The 21,771-nt window shown below is 39.1% G+C and overlaps 1 protein-coding gene and 1 non-coding gene across 6 annotated transcripts in view; both read left to right on the top strand.

Moving 5' to 3' along the window:
- MYT1L (myelin transcription factor 1 like) overlaps nt 1-21,771 on the top strand; it is a 384,470-nt gene that overhangs the window by 156,893 nt on the left and 205,806 nt on the right. The window lies entirely within an intron of this gene.
- LOC117875690 lies at nt 5,524-5,687 on the top strand. Its single transcript, XR_004645329.1, has one exon. It is a non-coding gene; the product is annotated as a U1 spliceosomal RNA (small nuclear RNA).

The following is a 21,771-nucleotide window of genomic DNA, read 5'->3' as shown; positions in this document are numbered from 1 at the left end:
TCTGCTGTACCTTCCCGTTGTAAGGACAAGTGAAGTCTTAGCATTGCAAGAGGAGCTAGCTATCACAACCTTCTATCCAGAGAGGAAAGATGCAAAGTGTGTACTAACAGCCAATAAATTGTTAGATTGGCCTTAGTGCACTTTAAACAACTAGCTGCATGAATCACCTATGCAGAAGGGTCACTCATAGATGCAGATATGCTGTGAATTGTCTCCCTTCCTTAAAAAAGCTACCACTACATTTTGTCTGCTTAAATTTTAATGAGCCATATTGCAAAAAAAGATCAACCACCATAATTAACATTACTGTTGGCAATCTCAGTGCAGAGGCTAAGATTGAATGGGCAATGTTGGAAAATGACCTACCCTTTCACTGCTAGAGGTGGCCCCTTCAAGTTAAGGTTGGTTGGGAAGCCTCCTTTATCATGGGCTTTGTTGTATCTATTCCGTGGCTAGAGGATTTAGAGTTAGAGCACTTGGCACTTTTCATGAACAGGTAAGCTAATTAAGGGCCTCTGCACACTGTTGCTGCCTTCATGCCTGTGCTTTTAATCAGAGGGAGGTAGAGTTTGGGTCCTCTGTTACTTGTATGTACATAAAAGACATTAACACCTCTGCTTACCAATACAGCAAAGGCTGTTTTCACTTTTGCTGGCATCTTTACTTCAATGAGCAATCAAAAGCTTTTTGTTAACAAGCATCCCTGCTAAAAATCGCCCCATTTCTGTATCTGTAGCCCTATAAAGTTGTCTCACTTAGGGCATCAAAAACTTGGTGAAGAAAACCCATCTTTTAAACAGTCTGTAAATGGCATATACAGTTGCTTAATTTGCCTCCCTGTATGAATAACTTGTGAGCAAGTGTGGTATAGTTATTTTTTCTACAGAACATTTAGAACTTGGTTCAAATGTCTGGGTAGTAAACTAATTATATTTTGTGCCATGTAAACAAAGTTGTAGAGAGTGGTGCAGTACGAAATAGATCCACTGCTAGTGGCATAAAGCTAATGTCAGCAAATGAAGGAACAAGGGAATAACTTGCATCCTCTTTCTAGTGTGCAATCAGCCTGAGAATTCGTAAAATTACCTTAACTGTCTGCCTAAAGCAGCAGCAGGGTTGCATGATCCATTCACTTCACAGAGTTATAAATCTCCACTATGTGATGAAGAAGTCCACACTCTGCAGTGTTAGCTATTGCATAACGCAGTATATCTTCTTTAAACCTGTTGACAATAACAACAACAACAAACAAACAAACAAAACCCCACACTGAGCGCAAAGAGTAAAAACCTGTGTTTTTCATTGAGTATTCCCTTACCAGGGGAGTTATTGTAACACATAGTGGTACCATGGTGGTGGGTTCAGGATCTGTTTGGAGTTATACAAAAGGAACACGCTTTGGATAATTCATTTTCATTTAATGGATTTGACTCTTTTTAAATTGAAAATGGCTCAAAAAATATTGTTTTCAGATTTCAAATATTTTCTTTTATAATGTAGCAAAACCCCATTTCCAACACTTCTAGCAAAATGAAATTGTGAACATTCCTAATCCTTTGTTTGAGTGAGTGCAGTTTAGTAATCTGTAAAAGAAAAAAAAAATCAAACAGCTGGCATTTTTTAGCAGCTAGTACTAGTTTTCTCCTATGGCTGTTTCTATTAAATAGGAAGGATTGCCCAGTGGATTTAAACGTAGGGCTGAGAGCTACACATTCTAATCTTATCTCTGACACTAACTCCCTCAATTACACTTAGCAAGTCACTTAACCTCTTTGACTCACTTTCTCCCCTCCTGTGGGGAAAGTCACTCTAAGAATACTGTGAGAATTAGTTAATGTTTGTGAATTGTATTACAGTATGCTTTATATGCATAGTGCAAACAATATGCAAAATATTAGTAATTTCCTTGGATTCTGCTTTCCATGATTTATTTTTAACATTACAAATTGTGGCCGGTGGGGATTACTGATATCAATCTTATTTCTTTTGTTTGATAGAAATTTTACAGCCATTGAGAAAATTCAAACAACCTTTGAGAGAGACAGCAAATGGTGCAAATAATGTATTTCCATCCTCCTTCCCATATTTTCTCACTTGTTTGTTACAGCCACTTGTTGCATCTTATCTTCATTTCAAGGAACAGATTCTGCCACCACTGCTCATGTGGAATAGTACTTCTTCCTGGAGTATATCCATTTAAATCAATGGGACCATTTGAGAAGTAAGCTATTACTCCACATATCTAAGGGTAACAAAGGCTGGCTGTTGGACAAAACTCTTTTGGCAGGAACGGTCTATTGTTACAATAGTTACATTAGTGTAATATTTCAGGATTGATAGAGCTACAGGATCCATAAGGGCCTCTCTACATATCTGTCTGGCAGTGGACCATACGATGCTTGTTCCTTTTGGGTACTCATCTCTTCTAGATTATTTTCAGAGTTGCCAATTTTACTTCTCCCCTTGATGGTCAGACCCACAAATTAATATCACTGTGCATAAAAGATGCTTCTCTATTTTCACTAGCACCCAACCCTTCCTTTTAGCTTCACGTCATGTGCTCTCGATTTTAAGCCTGATAGTTTTGTTCCATTCACCTTCTCTGACTTTTGTACACCTTGGCTATTTCCCTTCTTGTGTTCATATTTATTAATGAATATAGTATCCTAATTTTCTTAATCTCTCTTCATTACTGTGGTCTCTAGAGTCCTGTTATTTTTCTGGTTGCCCTCTTCTGTGCATTTCCTAATTTTTTCAATCCTTGCTTTAATATAGTGCCAAATATTGTGCTCAATAGCCTTTTGAGCAGTGCCATAATGATCTCTATTTATAGATCTTTTTTGTTTTCCTAACTCCCGCAGAGATTGAGCTGATGGTTTTAAGTTTCTGTCCCCTATTATCTCCCAATATTTTTATTCCCCCACCAGTGCAGCCACAATACCATTTGCCATTTTCAACCCAGTCCTCATTTCCTTACTTTTTTCTATATTTTCCTTAACCCACATCATAGCCCACAATATTATTTTTCCAGTTTCCTTGAAAGCACTCTCTGCATTTTGATATTGATATAGCCTCACAGTTTAGTACAGTCTTCAAATATCCATACCTTCATGCATATCATGTCCTCTATAGCCACTGCAATGTAAATTGGTTAATAACAGATTCCTACAACACCGTCATCTATTACTGAGCCACGTTATTTATCTAATTTGAGTATTTTACCATCAATATCCTATTAACAAAATAAAGCATCAGATTGGTTAATATGTAATACTCTCCCACATAAGGCTTCTTAAAATCCAAGGCCAACTATCAATGCCAGGGACATGGTCAGAGCAGGAGTTGGCAGCCAGGAATCAGAGCCTGGGTCAGGGTCAGGGTCAGGGCCAAAGAGGGAGGTCAGGAAGCAGAGATGAGGGTCAGAAACTGTTACCTGGAATGGGGCCAGGCTAGGAACAAGCAAACATAGGAACTATTGCAGCTATGGGCAAATGCTGTGAGCAGCCACTATTGCTGCTGCTGTGGGGTTTAAGAGCCAGTCTGCTGACCTTTCTAACCAGTCAGGCAGTGTAGCAAATCAGGCAGCCTACTACGGGCCAGCTGCGTTCATTAGGTTGCCTGGAGACTAGCTCTGCTGCAGACCCTGATTCCCTAAATCGAGCTTAGATGCCTAAATGTTGACACCTCAGCACATATTTTGATACCTGAATAAGTGGCCTGGTTTTCAAAGGTGCTGAGCACCTACATTCTCTCTAAAGTCATTGGAAGCTGGAGGTGCACAGCACCTCTGAAAATCAGGCTACTTTATTCAGGCGTCTAGATATGTAAATTTAGGCACTCAAGTTCAAAAATGTTGACCTATTCAGTCTAAGCACCTGATCCAATGGCCAAAACTTGTGTTTTGCTCCTGACTTCTCTCAGTGCACCAGTCTGCAGCATTCCAAATTGCCTCTCTGATCAATGCTTCTAAAATCGTACCCAATATGCTGGTCAGATTAATAGACCGGGAATCATCTGGTCCCCCGGTGAACTCATAAAATATGGCACATTGCACTAGCTTCTCTTTTAATCTGCCTCTCTTGTTTCCAGTGAGGTGTTAAAAACCCAACTAGATGAGATTTTTTTTTTCAGTTTAATCTCTTTCTGAATGCTAGGATGCAGGCCATCCAGTCTGGAGTTTTATCTCCCTTTATAGTTGCTCTAATTTCTTTTTACCTACTCTGGTGTCACCCTTTGTTTCATTAAGTTTTTATTTTTTGCCTCCAGGAAACTTCTCTCTGATTCTGGCATATTTTCCTCACTCTCCCTGGTGAACATATGAGACACAGAAATCATTTAGCTTCACAGCAATCTCTGCCTCATCTGTCACCAAGTTCCCCCTCACAATCACACAAGGAGACTAGAGTCTCACAGTCGTCCTGATCCTTATCTGTTTGTAAAATCTGTTGTTGTTTGTCCTTCTCACATCCTTGGCAATTCTCCTTGTTTCTTGGGGTGTTTTTTTTTCTTTTTACTTTTGTTACCATTTCCTTGCTATTTAAAAGTCAGATGTATCTCTTATTGTAAAAATATTAATATAAGTACTGTGTACATGTCCTTTCTGTGCAATGTCCTATTTACAAAATACATAGTAGCAGCTACAAAATATTATGAGCCATTCCTTACTGTAAATGTTCACAGAGAACTCTCATCGACTTTCATGCAGTATCAAAAGACTTATTTTTTTCAGTGTCAAAATAAATAGGCAATACCCCAAATGAATATAATATTGAAGACCAGATCTTCAGCTGCCATGAACTGTCATAGCTGAATTGAAGAGCATGTCTCCAATGGAGCTTATGCCAGTTTACACCATGTGAGGATCTGACTCCCAAAAATCTTATGTAAACCAATGGAACTGAAGAAATGTTGAGTTAAAGCTGTCAATAAAGTTAAACAAAACTTGAGTTCCAAACTGTGACTATCAAGTTTTGAAGATATTCAAAAAGGTGAAGTAGTTTGGATACCCATCCTACCTGTGAACCATTGCATCCCTCTAGAAACACTGTCTGATATTTCTAGAAGTGATATTAAAACACTGCAGCTTGTAATATACCAGCTGTTGAGCTGACTACATTACTGCTAATACTGGGACAAATTCTGTCCTACATGCAACTCAGAAACTATCTCCACTAGACATGCTGTAGCAGGACAGCTACAGCACTGCCGCTGCATCACTGTAGCATTGACATAACAGCGACAGAAGGGGTTCTTCCATTGCTGTAGTGAATCCACCTCTCCAAGAGGCTGTAGCTATAACCATTAGATCGATGGAAGAATTCTTCTGTCGACCTAATGGTATCTACACTTGGGGCTTAGGTAATTTTAACAACATTGCACAGAGCATGACATTTTTCACAGCTTTGAGTGATGTCATTGAGCCGACCTAACTTTGTAGTGTAAACCAGTCCTGAATGAAAAGGAGAAAGCTGAGAATTTGAAAGAGATTGAGAGGTAATAGTATTAATACAGCAAGTTAGATATGAATTTGTAGCTCAGGGGAAATACCATCATCACCAAGGTGGTTTCCCTGGGGTGAGGCTTATCCATTGCCCTTGGGCTGTGCTGACTCCTGTGATTTCCGCAAATGTGGGAAACTTGACTGCATAATTTGTGGTAGTAGGGGACTGCATTCATACTTCCTCCAGCCCCACGCTCAGGCTCTCAATTTGCTGTGTCTCTGCAGCCACTTCATGTGTCCTTCCTGTCTGACAGCCCATGCACTCCTTTCTCAAGTGCTGTGCCCTTCTCCAGTCAGAGGAGAGCTGGCAACAGAGTGTAGGGGTGGGATTTCCTGCCAGTTTGCTAGCTAGCGAGGGTTTTTAGGGTGGGGCATTGGTCCTTTCACACAGTTGATTTGTGGTGTGTGGGCACCTCAGCTGCAGTGAATTACATATACAGCAGTGAAATAGACCCCATGTGTAGCGTTTTATGATTTGATACCTTTGCTAAATATAGTTTCTGGCCCAGATTTTGCCATATTGGGTAATTTCCTGCTGCACACATAGTTCCAGTGAAATCAACAGGGCTCAATATAAAGGGAAAAGAATGTAGCCCTCTACTGCTGGACAAGGCTTGCCTTTGGCAGATCCAGTTCCCTTTTGTATGTGGAGAAACAGATCTTAAAAGAGCCCCTTTATTTTTTTTCCTTATTTAAATAAGGAAGGAGTGATAAAGTTAATGCTTTTGTTGATACCTATTGCTACAAGAATTTGAGATTTTACTTTTTTTCTGTTGTTTAAATGTCTCAAACTTCTCTCTCATTTAAAAAAATGAAAACAAAGACATGTTGGGGCCGCATACACTGAGGCATCACATCATGGATCTGGGAGATAATAATACTGGCTCTAAACGGCCATTGTGAGTAAAGTTTTCAAAAGTACCTAACTCCTATTAACTGTGAGTACCAGTGAGATAAGACTCTTGCGCACTTTTGACAATTTTACCCTGCATAGCCTCACCTGGAATGTTGCATCAGTTCTGGTCAGTACATGACAGTACTAGGAAATTAAATATGTATACTTAGGCTATGAGATGACTAAATGGGTGAGAGGACACATAATAGTTTTCAAATATGAGGTGTGTAAATACCAAAGTTGGGGAAGAATTATAAAAAGTGGTACATAGATTTATAACTGGAAGCCTTGGACTGGTATAAGAAAGGCAGAATATCAGGAAAAACTTGCTAAAAAAGGGAAGTTGTGGAATTTTAAAACTACCCTGGGCAAAGTAATAGACAATATTAGGAACAATCCCGCATTACCAAGAAGATGGACTGGATGGGACTCAATGGTTTTTTTCATCGGTATCTGCTATGACCATATTAATTACATCTATCTTGCTATTTACCTAACTATAGGCATCTATATTGTCCCAGTGAGTGTAGTATCTGAGTGCCTTTTTTGTGAATTTTGTGTTTTCATTACAAGCCTCCTGGAATTCTCTGAGATGCTGGGTAGTAGGTTTTGGGGATTACCAGCAGGCATCTTGGTGGGTCAGATATTTGTACCCCTAACCCATTGCTATCTGCCAATTTATTCTTAATTCACCCCCTTTTGGTTACAGTCAGCTGCACCTGTAACAGTGCATACCTTTTATAGGATCTCAACAATACCTACACACTGCTCCATTTTTTATATAGGTTTTATGAAGACCTAAAGAAATATGTATACCACAATTTACATAAATGCTGCTTGTGCTACAAAGACAGAGTTTAAGGACAAGGAAACAGCCTTAACTCTGAATGTCTGTTCAGTGGTACCCAAAGGCTTTATCCTTGACTCCCTTCTATTTTATGTCATCTCATTTCTGGTTTCAAGTACTTAAAAGTTTATGGAATTAAGACTCACATCTCCATGACACAGGTCAGCTGTATCACTATTTTACAGATGGAGAAAACAGAGCCATAAAGGTAAGTGGCTTTCCCACCATTACATCGTGAACTAGTGGACTGCTAAGAAAACCACTTAGGCATCCTGATTCCCAGTCCCTTCTCTAAACATTAGTTCAGTCTTTCCTTACAATTAGTCTTGAACCTGGTGGTTTACTTTATTTTTATTTTCTTCTTCTTCTTTCTTTACCTCCTTCAGCCAGTATCAGCAGTAAAAGTGCAGCTAGTCAAAGTTTGGGACTCTGGGGATGTTCCAGTTGAAGTAGAAATTGGTGATAGGTTTTCATTGATGCAGGTTTGTTTATTTACAAGGATGTACAAAGCTCTGAAGACAAAAGGAGCAGTTTCTTAGCTTACATCACCAAGACTCTAGTCAAAACCCAACCCTAAAGCTCTCTCTCCCCCCTTTTCCAGGGTCACACTGTGCTTACAGCTCCTGCTTGGCTTTTCTTGCCTCTTTTCCTCTTTCTTGTTTGTGACTTCAGTATCTGTGTGTTTTCTCACACTTTTACACATACCTACCAAAGCAATACTCAGCCCCAAAGCTCCTGGGTGGGTTCATCACACATACTTTTTGTCTTAGGTGGCTCTTATATTTACAATTATGTTAACTGAAGGATGAGGTCATACCTATCAACCTCAATAGGGTTTCAACCTGATCTATAACAAGGTTTCACCAGGTACTAACAATACATTGTATGATTGCTAAGACATTCTCTCAAATCAATTAAACCACCCACATCTCCCATAAAGAAAATAAAAACATCAAACATAGCCAAGGCAAAGCAAGAGTGTTGGAATCTATGATGGTCAGGGGTTGATTCCCTGAAGAAGACTATTAGACTTTCAGAATGTGCCCAAATTAAACTCTGGAGTGATGGCAATACTGCAGAGTCCTTAAGGGGGTTCAAAAAGGAAGCCTAGCAGGCTTCACCTTTGCTGTTCTGTGTCTCCTCTTTAGATCTTTCTCTGTTGATGTTAACTGCTTAATTCCCAGTCAAAACACTGAGATTCTAACCCACATAAATGATTTAAAATGTGTAACATCTATCTATAAAATATTGATTCTCTGGCCTCATTAGATAGGATGGTTTTATCATATGTGTTCAGATACCATGGTGATAAGCATATAAGATTAATTACCCAGATCAATAAAAGCAATTATTCTAGCCAATTTTACCTCTGCTGAGAAATATACTTAAAGGTTTTCTGTTCAAAAAGCATTTGCAAAGCTGATGTGTTCTTAGCTTTAAAAATATTTGCCTCTGCACTGTGGTCATGAGAGGTGTTCAGTTATTAATAAAGGAACAGGTTGGGTAGGGCGCTAGCCATTGCATAGTAAGAATAATACAAACTTATTTTACTATCTTTTCTACTTGAATATATGCTTGCTGTAAATGATTATTTATTTATAAGAAACATTGAACAGCTGTGACCAAATAAGTATATTTGCTAATGTAAACAAGCTGTATTAACTCTCACTTAATTTAGGCCAAAACAATACAGGCAGCTGTAATACAATGGTAGATAATTTACAGGTTTCTTCCTTCCCACTCCCAAAGACTTAGTATAAACAACCTTCCTCTCAATGGAGAATTTTTCCAAGAAAACAGCAATTCCAAAAACAAGTACGAAATACCCCACTCAAGCGTAAAGTAATGGCTCTCTTCTGTTGGTGTATGGATCAATACTAGTCGTTCAGGTTCTTGTGACTTTTAGTTTAGATTACTTCTTACTCCCTTAGAACTCAGTCCTGTGGGCAGTTGAGGGTGGTTAACTTCTTGCAGAATCAGGCTCATGATGATTAATCTTGGTGCTTCACATCTCCTATTAAATGATGTAGGTTCTGATCTTTAGTGGAGTTTCAGATGACAGAGGTTTTGGAGCAGATTAAGCTTCTTTGTGGGGGTAAAGCACACACACACTCGAATAGCAGGTAACAGACAAACAAGGTCTGATGGCCCAATTCTGGAGTGGCTCAGCTTGCATAACTCCCACTGAAGTCAATGGAATTTATAGATGCTAAATAAGGCTCAATATATTGTAAACTGGTGCACCTGGCATTCCCATTGTCTGGTAAATTGGGATCACTGCCTAAAAAGACAAAATAATAAAAAAGAGATGTGAAAGTGGAATGAATATTTTTGCAAATCAAGTCTGTTTAGGGAGTTATTTTTTAAATTGACTTAAGCTCTGATCCTGCAAACACTTATGTGCATGCTTAATTTTACTGCCCTTTTATTTGATTTTAATGGTACTACTCAGAGTAGTAAAATTGAGCATGTGCAAAAGTATTTTCAGGATCAGGCCTTAGAATGTATTTCCTCTTGTCAAAGTATTAAACAATCACAGACTTGGAACCACCATAATGTTCTGCAAGGTGATGTAATACTTGCAATTTCCTGTTCTTCCTACAATCAATCTTACAAATAATGGATTAACTTTATGCCATTTTCTCATTCTTGTTCTAATTTTTGTCATAGGAGCCAGAATATGTTATCAGAGACAGAGAGAGAGATGCCAGCCATTAAATTGTGGTGATAACTCATTTTTGTGACAAAAATTGTTACAAGAACAGAAAATGGCATAACATTTCCCCACACTTATGCAATAAATATATTAATATTGTCAAAAATTATAATGATTACTGGAAATAATACCAATTCAATCTGGTTGATATTTTGCTTGACACATGTTCCTATACTGTTTCATATTTTGTGAAGATAAAATGTTTACCATTAAAAGATTAGTGTTTTCTTTCAGTTATCACACATGATATTTGAAAGCATAGAGTAGGAAATAACTGTTGTAACTGTTTGCAAATGTTGACTTTTTAATGGCAACCATTATAAAGAGAGGCTTGATGCCAATATAACAAGTATCATCTTGGTGGTTATCAGGATCTCCAAAACTAACATGACCCTTGACAACTTGAGCTAAAGGACTGAGGACATGGTCCAGCTCCCAAGTCAAATAGAAGATTCCCATTGAGTACAATGGGAATTGGATCAAGCCCTAAGTCTCTAGCCATCGACTATAGCTGACTCAGTCTAGAAGGGGGACGCAACACATGTTGAACAGTGGGTAACAGCAACACCCTTATTAAATAGAAATAAATACCTGGCTGACCAGCTGTAGCATGGATAGAGGAGAAGGAAGGGTAAGAAGAACAAAAATAAAATAATAAGGAAAAGAAAGAGGGGGTGAGAGCAAGGGGTAGGAAGAAAGAATGAAGGGATGGAGAGATAGGCTTAGTGGATGAAAAGGGAGAGGAAATTTAAGAGCAAAGGAAGAAGTAGAAGACTGATATCAGGAAGAGAGGAGTAAAAAGGCAACATAAAATGAGGACAGCAGGAGGAGAGACAGAAGGCAGAGATGAGAGGAAAAGACATGGAGAGAGAGAGAGAAAATGAAAAAGAGAGAGAGAGATTGAGAAACGCTTCCCTGCCAGAAGCAGCAGCTCTTCTCAGACAGTGACAGGAATCATGGTTTCTGGAACAACTGATGGAAATAATAGGATTTGACAGAGGATGCCAAGATCACCTCATGGAAGGTAGGAGAGGAAATCTGGGGCAGACTGCAGAGGTGGGTGGGGAGAATTGAAAGGAGGGTATCTATCTTTTCATACAGCATCTAACAAAAGTTGCTAATATATTTTTAAATGTGTAAAATTTTTAGAGCACTTTTTTTAAGGCTAAGTACCAAAATTAGGGTGCTCATCTGGAATCGCCAGTTGCTGAGCTTGTTAAAAAATTAGCGAGAACAATGACTAGGAGCACTCTGCAGGCTAACTTCCTGAACTTCAGCCTTCACGTTAGCTCTACTAACTCTTTGAGGTATAATACATGACATCTCTGTGTACCTATGAACAGAGAATGCTAAATGCTGATGACACAAAAGGGCCAGATTTATCCCTTGTGTAACTAAAATGAGTTATACCAGAGAGATATCTCTCATGTAACTACAGTGAGTTATACCAGAGATACATTTGCTGCAGTATTTCTAAACCAGACAATTAGTGCAAAATCTTTTTTCTTTTGACACTGCTGACTCTAGTTTGCTGCTGGACCACACTGGATATTGTGGGCTCCAAAAGTCGTATGCCCCACTCATCATTTCTACCTCACATTTCTGTGAGAACTGAAGTCTCTGTCAAGCCCTGTGCATAATGCAATAGATTAGACGTAAATTATGCAGCACAGCCCCCAAATTTATGTAGCAGAGCTCCATGAAATTATTAAACAAACTGGGACTTATGTGGCATTGTTAACTGATAGCAGCTAAGCCTTGGGACAAAAACAGAGAGAGCACAATCAGTAGGGAAATTGGAGGAACCAGAGTGGAAGCTTGGAGGAGGAAGTAGCTGGTATAGGAACTGCTGCTAGATGGGCGCTCTAAAACTATGTAAATCAGTAGCTCTGCATGGCACCCACTTTCCCCTGTTGCACAGCTCCTAAGCTGTGTGTGTGTGTGTGTGTGTGTGTGTGTGTGTGTCCCCTCCCTCCTCCTCCTCCTCCTACAGAAGTATACTATGGGGGTTTGCCCACCCCACTGCTTCTGCTTTCTAGAGGGTTGCATTGGGAAACCTTGATCTGTACTCAGGATTATTCTGAGACATCTTCCTCATTTCTGATGTCTTGTCTGGGTAAAGTGGGGTTGGATAGTGTAGAGGCACAAATTCCTGATATGTCTTAGAGCAGTGGTCCCCAACCTTTTTCATCTGGTGGGCGCCAGACGACGAGCCATGGAGGACCGTGGCGGCAGATGAGCATCCACCGAAATGCCACCGACAAGCAGCAACGTAAAATTGGCGGCATTTCGGCGGCGAAGCCTCTGGATGACACCGTTTGTCGGCGGCATTTCGGCAGATGCTCATCTGCTGGCCAGTATGCAGGCGCACTTAGATGCACCGGCGGGTGCCATGGCGCCTGCGGGCACCGCATTGGAGACCCCTGTCTTAGAGAGACAAGGTGGGTAGGGTAGTATCTTTTATTAGACAAACTTCTGAGGCAAGCTTTTAATCTCCACATATTTCTTCTTCAGGAAAATGTACTCAGAGTGTCACAGTTAAATACAAGATGGAACAGATTGTTAAGCATAAGCAGTTAACGGATGTTGATAGAGACCAGTCAAGGTGAAATGGGCAGGTAATATCTGTGCAGTCATAGAAGAAAGGAGGGTTGTGTAATGAGCCCTAAATCCAGTGTCTTCATTGAGTCCATGATTTTTAGTGCCTAGCAAAGTTATGAATTTATTTATAGGTATATCTGATTAAACCAAAGACTGTACAAGAGAGGAAGCCAGGTCGGAGGCCTGTCCAACTTCATTAACTTCATGTAACACCCTATGCATTTTTCATTGGTGATGGTAGTAGTCAGATAGATTCTGGCCCTGGTGGGCACTGGCTGATGAGTAAGGGTGATTAAAAGTCAGATTTTCTGTCCTGTTAGAAATTCCAATATTAAACAACTATTTTTTGCCCCAAATTGGGACAAAAAGTCTAAACACCAAAATGTTTTGTGGAATGGAAAGTTCCAACAATTTCTGATTTGAAAAGGTCAGACATTTTTGTTTCTTTATTTTTAACGTAAACAGAATGTTTCGACCTTCCGATATTGAACCGTTTTGGTCTGGCTCAGTTCAACACCGAACTGCCTCTACCTGAGCTACTGTGGTGCCTCATGCAAGTTGTCATTGAGGTGACTCATAATTTCAATTTCCTGCATGGGTCAGCGTCCCTGATCAGACTTCGTCTTCCATGATGCATTGAAGTCATAGTACTCCCAAGATACACCATAAAAGATCAGCCAGAGGACTACAGCTACACCTCCCATGAGGCACTGTAGCAGCTCATGTGGACAGAGTTCAATGTCAAGCTGGTCTGAAATAAAACATTTTATTTCATTTGACAAAGTAAAAAGTTTTAAATTGGGTCCTCCAAAATATTTCCCAATATTAAATAAATAAATAAATCGGAAAAATACCAAGAAACCCAATTTTCCCATGAAAAGAAATGACTTTGAAGAAACCCCAATGTTATTAAATAATTTTTACTGAAAAATTGAACAGAAATTTTCTGGCCAGGACTATTGATGAGTATTCTGTGGTTTTGAATGCAGCAGCTGGTTTTAGGTTTTGATCTCATGGGGATTTTTTTTTTTTTTTTTTTGCCATTTAGTCTGTGGATACTGTTTCTGGAATTTAGCAATGACCCCAGCACTCAGCTCAACATAGGGAAGATTACAAAGCCTGGTTAACTCTGGGGGCTCAGTGCATCTTCCATCTCCATTCCATATGTGATATTGGCCTCAGCACCTGTGGTTCCTTGGTCCTGTCTCTTTCTTTTTTTCACTCATACACCTCTCCTCCCCCAACATTTACTAGTTAAGTGCCAGTCTTTCTTTCAGGAGCTCAGGATACACATTACATTTAACAGTAGATTACAGCTGCCTGCCTATGTTCATAGATTCATAGATTCATAGATTCTAGGACTGGAAGGGACCTTGAGAGGTCATCGAGTCCAGTCCCCTGCCCGCATGACAGGACCAAATACTGTCTAGACCATCCCTGATAGACATTTATCTAACCTACTCTTAAATATCTCCAGAGATGGAGATTCCACAACCTCCCTAGGCAATTTATTCCAGTGTTTAACCACCCTGACAGTTAGGAACTTTTTCCTAATGTCCAACCTAGACCTCCCTTGCTGCAGTTTAAACCCATTGCTTCTGGTTCTATCCTTAGAGGCTAAGGTGAACAAGTTTTCTCCCTCCTCCTTATGACACCCTTTTAAATACCTGAAAACTGCTATCATGTCCCCTCTCAGTCTTCTCTTTTCCAAACTAAACAAACCCAATTCTTTCAGCCTTCCTTCATAGGTCTTTAATCATTCTTGTTGCTCTTCTCTGGACCCTTTCCAATTTCTCCACATCTTTTTTAAAATGCGGTGCCCAGAACTGGACACAATACTCCGGCTGAGGTCTAACCAGAGCAGAGTAGAGCGGAAGAATGACTTCTCGTGTCTTGCTCACAACACACCTGTTAATACATCCCAGAATCATGTTTGCTTTTTTTGCAACAGCATCACACTGTTGACTCATATTTAGCTTGTGGTCCACTATAACCCCTAGATCCCTTTCTGCCGTACTCCTTCCTAGACAGTCTCTTCCCATTCTGTATGTGTGAAACTGATTTTTCCTTCCTAAGTGGAGCACTTTGCATTTGTCTTTGTTAAACTTCATCCTGTTTAACTCAGACCATTTCTCCAATTTGTCCAGATCATTTTGAATTATGACCCTGTCCTCCAAAGCAGTTGCAATCCCTCCCAGTTTGGTATCATCCGCAAACTTAATAAGCGTACTTTCTATGCCAATATCTAAGTTGTTAATGAAGATATTGAACAGCGCCGGTCCCAAAACAGACCCCTGCGGTACCCCACTCGTTATGCCTTTCCAGCAGGATTGGGAACCATTAATAACAACTCTCTGAGTTCGGTTATCCAGCCAGTTATGCACCCACCTTATAGTAGCCCCATCTAAATTGTATTTGCCTAGTTTATTGATAAGAATATCATGCGAGACCGTATCAAATGCCTTACTAAAGTCTAGGTATACCACATCCACAGCTTCACCCTTATCCACAAGGCTCGTTATCCTATCAAAGAAAGCTATCAGATTGGTTTGACATGATTTGTTCTTCACAAATCCATGCTGGTTTTTCCTCATCACCTTACCACCTTCCAAGTGTTTGCAGATGATTTCCTTAATTACTTGCTCCATTATCTTCCCTGGCAAAGAAGTTAAACTAACTGGTCTGTAGTTTCCTGGGTTGTTTTTATTTCCCTTTTTATAGATGGGCATTATATTTGCCCTTTTCCAGTCTTCTGGAATCTCTCCCGTCTCCCATGACTTTCCAAAGATAATAGCTAGAGACTCAGATACCTCCTCTATTAGCTCCTTGAGTATTCTAGGATGCATTCCATCAGGCCCTGGTGACTTGCAGGCATCTAACTTTTCTAAGTGATTTTTAACTTGTTCTTTTTTTATTTTATCTGCTAAACCTACCCCCCTCCCATTAGCATTCACTATGTTAGGCATTCCTTCAGACTTCTCGGTGAAGACTGAAACAAAGAAGTCATTAAGCATCTCTGCCATTTCCAAGTTTCCTGTTACTGTTTCTCCCTCTTCACTAAGCAGTGGGCCTACCCTGTCTTTGGTCTTCCTCTTGCTTTTAATGTATTGATAAAAGGTCTTCTTGTTTCCCTTTATTCCCGTAGCTAGTTTGAGCTCATTTTGTGCCTTTGCCTTTCTAATCTTGCCCCTGCATTCCTGTGTTGTTTGCCTATATTTATCCTTTGTAATCTGTCCTAGTTTCCATTTTTTATATGACTCCTTTTTATTTTTTAGATCGTGCAAGATCTCGTGGTTAAGCCAAGGTGGTCTTTTGCCACATTTTCTATCTTTCCTAACCAGCGGAATAGCTTGCTTTTGGGCCCTTAATAGTGTCCCTTTCTTGAAACATGCATAAAACAGAACACTGTGTACACACACACACACACACACACACACACCACTAACTGGTTTTGGAGGTACTGCAGCATTTTCCTATACTTAAATTATGAGATAACTATGGTATCAATTGGAAAATGATGACTTTTGTTATCTTCTAGTTGAAGAAGCCAGTCTTATGATGGAAGAGCACCTAGTTGGAATGGTGGAACATACTCCATCTTCTGTCTGAGACAGAGGAAGCTGATAAGTCCTCACACACCAAGGATATCACTTCAGGGGAAGGGGTTATAGTTGGGAGAAAAAGACAGGCCGTGGTGGGAGAGATTAGGAGTATACATGTTTGGGTAGGGGATTTTGAGAATGATTTGTGGACTTGCATGCTCAGAGCAGAGGTGGTGAATATCATAAAATACCTAGACAAACTTCTAGTGGGAGTTGAGGAGGAGTCTATGGTTCTGGTGCATATTTGTAGCATGACATGGGGAGATGTGGGAGAGGTATCTTGGAAATTAAATTTAGACTACTAGGAAGAAGGATTAGGTCCAGGGCCTCTATGGTAGTTATCTCTGCAATGCTTTCTTTCTATACCCAGGTCCAGCTTGGCAGGGAGAACTTCAGGGTCTCAATGTGTGGTTTAGATTAAAATGGTGTAAAGAAGAGGGATTTAAAATTATTAGACACTGGGGAAAATTTTGGAGAAGAGACAGTCCCTACAAAAAGGATGGAGTCCTTAATCCAAGTGGAACCAGATTGCTGCCATGTCAAATTAACAAGATTTTAGTTGAGCGTTTAACTGGGCATTGTGAGAAAACTGACTGGAGCTGAGAAGCACATAAGTCAGATAGACATCTATCAAAGATAATGCAAAGGCCTACTATAATACCTTTCTGTAAGCTATATAGGATAGACTAGGCTGAGGAGGTGGGGGAGCAGCACTGTATCTAAAGGATTCCACAGAATCTAGCAAGATAAAAATTCTCAGTGGTGAAGATTACACAATCAAATCTGTATGAATACATATCTCAAGCTGTAAGAATGTAAATATATTAGTGGGCTATACTATAGGCTTCTGAATTAAGAAAAGGAAATTGAATGCACAATATTGAAAGAGATCAAAGAGACAGCAAAATCTAACAAAATTGCAACAACGGGGGATTTCAACTACCAACATATATACTGGTCTAATGACACATTGGGCAAAGTTTAAAGAAGCAATTTCTCAAAACTTTAAGTGATTGCTTTCTGTAACCACTAGTTTTAGAACACACAAGAGGAAAGGCTATTCTCCTCTTCGTCCTTAAGAAACATACAGTAGTTAATTCAGAAATTGAAAGTAGCTGAGCCTCTCAGTAATACTGACAACAGTGTAATTAGGTTCAACATCCAATGAGCAGGTACGGTATCAAAAAGTGACATAATGACATTAAACTTGAGAAAGGAAGATATCAATAAAGTGAGAAGGTTAGTCAGAAAGGACCTAAAATCGAAAATAAAGGAAGTAAAAGTTTTAGACATAGCATGAATGTTAGTTAGAGGAAACAATAATAGAGTTTGAGAAGGAATGTGTGCTACTGAACAAAATGGGATTTAGAAAGGCAAGAAGTAAACCAATATGCCCAATAGGCAAAGTTTAAGAGGTTATTAGAACAAAAGAGAAATCCTTCACAATTTGGAAATCTAATCCTAGTGAAGCCAATAAACAGTGTTTAATATATTTATAAATTATCTGGAAAGTGGGGAGGATGAACAATGACATAGTGACATTTGCAGATGACAAAAGGTTATTTAGGTTAATCAAGTCCAAAGAAGACTATTAGGAATTTAACCAAGCTAGGTGAATGGGCCACATGATGGCAAATTAAATTAAATGCAGTTATGCTAAAAAAAAGTGTACTGACCATACACGCTACAGGTTTCTAAAACAACTCAGAATAGGGATCTGGGCATCCTTGAGGACAGCTCAATGAAGACTTCTGCACAATGTGCAACTGGTCAAAAACCCAAGATATTAGGATGCATAAGGAAAGGGATGGAGAATCATACAGTAAATCGTATAATACCATTATATTCAGAATAATAGTACGGTCACCGTGTGGAATACTATGTGCAGTAGTGGTCCCCCCCACTTCAACAATGATTTTATGGAATAAGAGGGGGGTTCAGAAAACATCATTGAGAATGACAGGGGTCGGCAACCTTTAAGAAGTGGTGTGCCGAGTCTTCATTTATTCACTCTAATTTAAGGTTTCGTGTGCCAGTAATACATTTTAACATTTTTAGAAAGTCTCTTTCTATAAGTCTATAATATATAATTAAACTATTGTTGTATGTAAAATAAATAAGGTTTTTAAAATGTTTAAGAAGCTTCATTTAAAATTAAATTAAAATGCAGAGTCCTGCAGACCGGTGGCCAGGACCCGGGCAGTGTGTGTGCCACTGAAAATCAGCTCATGTGCCGCCTTTGGCACGTGTGCCATAGGTTGCCTACCCCTGGATTAGGGGCATGGAAACACTTTCCTATATAAAAGAGAGATTCTTCAGCAAAAAAAATTAAAAGAGAAACTGTAGAGCTATAATTCATTTGCAAATTTAACACCATTAATTTGGGCTTGAATAGGAACTGGGCGTGTCTGGCTCACTAGAAAAGCAATTTTCTCTCTCCTGGAATTGACACCTCCTCATCAATTATTGGGAGTGGACCATATCCACCCTGACTGAATTGGCCTTCAACATTGGTTCTCCACTTGTAAGGTAACTCCCTTCTCTTCGTGTGCCAATTTTTATTTTTGCCCCTGTACCTATAATTTTCACTCCATGCATCTGAAGAGGTGGGTTTTTTACCCACGAAAGCTTATGCCCAAATAAATCTGTTAGCCTTTAAGGTGCACCGGACTCCTCGTTGTTTTTGTGGATACAGACTAACATGGCTACCCCTCTGATACTTGAGAAAATTGGGATTGTTTGTTTTAGAAAAGAGATGAATAAGAGAGGACATGATAAGACTACATAAAATAACGAATGATGTAGAGAATGTACGCTAGGAGCATCTGTTTTCCCTGTCTCATAACACAAGAGGAAGGGGATATTCAATTAATGTAAAAGATAATTGGGAATTTTTTTAAGAACACTTTACTAAATGCCCCAAAAATCACAATCCCACAATAGAGAAAAAAGGATCTATTGGTTAAAAAGGGTAGAGGTTTTTTTTGGTTTAGAGAGGAAGTGAAGGCAGCTATAAAAATAATATATAACATATAGAATAAATGGAAAGTTGATAGTAATGAATATAAACAGAAGCTAGGAATTGTAGAAAATTGATAAGGGAAAAAAGGGGCACAGAAGAAATGGATGGATAGCAGAATTAAGGGCAGAAAGGAGTTTTTTCAATATGTTAGGAACAAAAGGAATCCTTACAATGGTATTGGTCCATTACTGGATGGAAATGTAGAATTATCGATAATAATGCTGAAAAGACAGAGGTGTTTAATAAATATTTCTCTTCTGTTTCTGTAAGGCATTTGACTTGGTACCACATGACATTTTAATTAAGAAACTAGAATGATGTAGGTCTCACAATGCAACTGTAAACAGGAAATCATCATAGTCAAGCAGTGTGTTTCCAGTGGCTCATACAGGGATTGGTTCTTGACTATTTAACATTTTTATCAAAAAGCTGGAAAAAACATAAAATTATCACTGATCAAGTTTACAGATGATGCTAAAATTGGGGTAGTAGTAAATAATGAAGAGGACAGGTCACTGATTCAGAGCAATCTGGATTGCTTGGTTAAGTGGATGCAAGCAAACAATATGCATTTTAATGCAGCTAAATGTATGCATCTAGGAACAAAGAATGTAGGCCACACTTCCAGGACAGGGAACTCTATCCTGGGAAGCAGTGACTGTCAACAAGATCTGGGGGTCATGGTGGATAATCAGCTCAATATGAGCTCCCAGTGTGACGCTATGACCAAAAGAGCTAATGCAATCCTTAGATGCATAAACAGCAGAATCTTAAGTCGGAGTAGAAAGGTTATTTTAGCTCTGTATTTAAAAACATAAGAATTGCCATAATGGGTTAGATCAATGGTCCATCTAGCCCAACATCCAACATTGGCCAGTGCCAAATGCTTCAGAGGGAGTTTACAAAAGAAGACAATTATTGGGAGATCCATCCCCTGTTGCCAGTCCCAGCTTCTGGCAGTCAGAAGTTTAGGGACACCCAAAGCATGGGATTGCATCCCTGACCATCTTGGCTAACATCCATTGATGGATCTACTCTCTGTGAACTTATCTGATTCTATGTTGAACTCCATTATACTTTTGGCCTTCACAACATCCCTTGGCAATAAGTTCCAGGTTGACTATGTGTTGTGGCACTGATGTGACCATTGCTAGAATACTGTGTCTAGTTCTGGTGTCCACAGTTCAAAACTGATGTTGATAAATTAAGGAGAATTCAAAGAGCCCTGATTATATTATTAGAAAACATGACTTACAACTATAAAATAAAGGAGCTTGATTACAATTTATAAAGGGAGCAAATATTTAATAACAGGCTCTTCAGTCTAGCAGAGAGAGTTATGATATGATCCAATGGGGCTGGAATTTGAAGCTAGACAAATGCAGACAGGACATAAGGCGAACATTTTTAACAATGAGAATAAAAACCATTGGAATACTTTACCAAGGGTGATGATGGATTCTCCATCACTGACAATTTTTAAATCAAGATCAGATTGTTTTTCTAAAAGATATGCTCTAGGAATTATTTTGAGGAAATTTTATGACCTGTGCTCCACAAGACGTCAAAGTAGATTATCACAATTGTCCCTTCTGGTCTTGGGATCTATGAATGAAATTGAAAGGTGGAAAATTTAAAACTGACAAAACTAAATACTTTCACAACTCTTAATCTGTGAAACTCATTGTCACTGGATTTCATTTAGACAAATCAATTACCAAAATTCAGAGATATCAGACATTTATATGGATAACAAGACCTACCCAGAGCGATAATGGTTTAGACTACGATTTAATAATGAGTATTTTTAGTAAAAGTCATGAACAGGTCACAGACAAAAAACAAAAAATCATGGCCCAATGACCTGTCCATGACTTTTACTAAAAATACTCATGATTGAATCTTGGGGGAGCCTGCTGCTGAAGGGGGAGCCCCACTGCCACTCCGTCCACCGCTGGGGGCAGGAGGGAGCCCCAAGAGGCCCGCCACCACTCCGGCTGAGGCAGGAAGGGGGAATCCCAGGCCAGCCACATTGGCCACTGCAGAAATCACAGAGGTCACAGGAAGTGACAGACATGGAGCCCTAATAATGGTTAATACTGGATAGCAGATGCTGGACTAAATGGACTTAGTCTGATCAGAATGGCAATTGCTTTGTTCCTATTTTGGTGCTATAGTTGTGTATAAAATGTTCCTAAAATTGATGAATAGGCTGTTTGTGTAAATATACAGATGTATGTGCTATAGTTCTATATAAATAATTTATTAATTGTGTAGAATATATTTAAAATTTATGCAGAAATCATAAATTATGCTAAATATATATAATCTATGAAAAATTAATAAAAGCTGTGTAAATATATGTGAATGAGATATATAACTACAGATGTGTGTATATGTACAAATAAAATATTCCTAAATAAATACAAACAATGAAGTGGAATCACCACTTCTTACATGTGAGAGTGATCCAAGGTATTGCGTATTATTCTTTCTTGGATATCCTTTCAAGCTATCTTCCTTAAACATATGGAATATCCTTCATCAAAAGGAGGCAGTGGTATTTTTAAATACAAACATGTACAATA

Source organism: Trachemys scripta, chromosome 3, assembly GCF_013100865.1.
Source record: "Trachemys scripta elegans isolate TJP31775 chromosome 3, CAS_Tse_1.0, whole genome shotgun sequence".
In the NCBI taxonomy this organism is placed as follows: domain Eukaryota; kingdom Metazoa; phylum Chordata; order Testudines; family Emydidae; genus Trachemys; species Trachemys scripta.
Note: the sequence above shows the minus strand (reverse complement) of the source record. Positions and strands in the feature narration are given on the sequence as shown.